The 2,196-nt window shown below is 39.9% G+C and overlaps 1 long non-coding RNA gene across 1 annotated transcript; it reads right to left on the bottom strand.

Annotated features, from left to right (window-relative positions):
• Positions 1-929: 929 nt before the first annotated feature.
• LOC128287769 (uncharacterized) lies at positions 930-1,392 on the bottom strand. Its single transcript, XR_008278471.1, has 2 exons — positions 1,323-1,392; positions 930-1,235 (listed from the first exon to the last, which is right to left on the bottom strand). It is a non-coding gene; the product is annotated as an uncharacterized LOC128287769 (long non-coding RNA).
• Positions 1,393-2,196: the final 804 nt, after the last annotated feature.

Here is a 2,196-nt window from a genome sequence, read left to right as displayed (position 1 = left end):
ATAAAATAGTAATGCCTGTTGATGTTAAGTATTATGGATATCAAATAGTAGCATTTTGGGTATTGATATGCTAGTGAATTTAGGTAAATAATGCATATTTGATGGTAGCCACATTATTGGATCAAAATGATGAGTTTTTTGTATGAATTTGAATGGTCTAAGTTGGTGTTTAGATACTTGCATTGTTGATATTGGGAAAGCATGTTTTGATCTTGTTTTAGCAAGCATTTAGCTAGGTGAATGGCAGTGATTTGGGGTTTTGGAATAAGTGTTATTATAATGGCATGAATTGTCCATGTATTGAGATTTAATTGGTTGCCTTTTGTGTATTGGAGATGGTACATTTTTGCCTTATTTTGATGCTATTTGAGTTTGGTATTAATGTGCACAAATTGGGTGGCAGAATGGCTTGGAAAATGGCCTATCTTGATCACACGGTCGAGGCACATGGGCGTGCGGTCTGGCCGTGTAGTACAAGTCAGTATGTATGCCCTATTTCCACATGGCCTAAACACGGGCTAGACACACAGGAGTGTGGTCTGGCCGTATGGGGCAAGTTAGAGAGTTACATGGTCGGAAGACACGGGAGTGTCACTTGGCCGTGTGAGGCACACGGTAGGGGCACACGGGCGTGTGACCCCTGCAGTTTGAAAAAATTTCTAAGTTACATAAAAGTTTCTTGAGTTATCGGTTTAGTCCTAAACTACTTCTAATGCACGTTTTTGGCCTCGTAAGCCCTTATAAGGGACAATGTGATTGTGTTGAATGATTTATGGGAATGAATGCTTTAAGTTGATAATAGTATGCTACATGTTGTAAATTGATCAGCAATGTAGCACCCCAAACCCGGCCCAAAAGTTATAGCCGGATCCGGCATGCCACATCAAAAACATTAAAAAAAAATCCATTCTAAGTCCAGAAAATCGTACTTGATGTTCAAAAGATTAATTCATTAAAGGTTAAAGTGAATGGAAGCTGTGCACCAGGTAGGAAATCGGAAAAGAGGTGGTGAGTCCATCGGACTGCTTAAGTACCAAGCTCCCTTTGGATCCAATCCTAGACATGCATACCGCCATTGCCACACCTTAACGTCATGGATATTTCTAGGAAACCGATTTGATTAAGTCATTTTTAGGAAAAGTGATTAATTTTGGAAAATACTTTCATTGCGGAAGCTTTGCTTGTTGTCGTGTTATTTTGAAATCAATTGTTGTTTTTGAAAACGCGCCCTAAACCTATCCAATTTCAACAGTTAAAATAAGTATTACCTATCTTAGTAATACATATTAAAACCATCAAAAATAATTAAGCGGCCTTATTACATTTAAAAGCCCAAAAACTTCAAACGTAAATAAAAGGATGTCCAGTTCACGAGAAGAAAATCAAACTTTCGAGCGGGTGGCCACTCAATTCCTCACGACTTCAAGCCCACTATGGTTGGGGATTTCTGCGTGGATGAAAATAAAAGGGGTGAGTTTGGGAAACTCGGTGTATAAGGAAAACCCATTCAAAGCCCAAGTCACTCAAGCCTATTGGGCCTAAGCCCATTCGAATAATGAGTGGTCTTGGGCGAGCCCTTTTCAGATTTACAATAAAGCGGGCCTTAGCCCTTATTCAGATAATGATATGGCCCATAGGCCCATTTCAAAATACATGCAACATCAGTAAACATATGCAAGCCCATTTGGGTAATAGTGGTCTTGGGCGAGCCCTTTTCAAATTACAATAAAGCGGGCCTTAGCCCTTATTCAGATAACAGATGGCCCATAGGCCCATTTCAAAATACATGCAACATCAATAACATATGCAAGCCCATTTGGGAGACTACTCAACCCACCAACCACTACACTCCACCGTACCAGCCATACACTCCATGTGGGAATAGCTCAACCCACCCACCCAACACTCCACGATTCTTGACCTTTGCTGCTCGATTAACGATAAATTGAGGCAAAGCCTCCATCGTGGACAAGCCACTTTCAGTACTTCCTCCGTCAATATCCCAATCCCATGCATCAGATAATAACAACATGGCATGCAGTAAATAACAACGTCAAACATGCATTTAGGTCAATTTAACCCTAGGGGTATTTGAGTAATTTATCTACTAGGGGTAAAGCGTAAATTTTCCACTTTTAAAGGTATTTCAGTAATTTATCTATTTTAGGGTTTTCATGCATATTCCTACTTTTCACG

The sequence above is a fragment of the Gossypium arboreum genome, unplaced genomic scaffold, assembly GCF_025698485.1.
Source record: "Gossypium arboreum isolate Shixiya-1 unplaced genomic scaffold, ASM2569848v2 Contig00162, whole genome shotgun sequence".
NCBI lineage: Eukaryota > Viridiplantae > Streptophyta > Magnoliopsida > Malvales > Malvaceae > Gossypium > Gossypium arboreum.
Note: the sequence above shows the minus strand (reverse complement) of the source record. Positions and strands in the feature narration are given on the sequence as shown.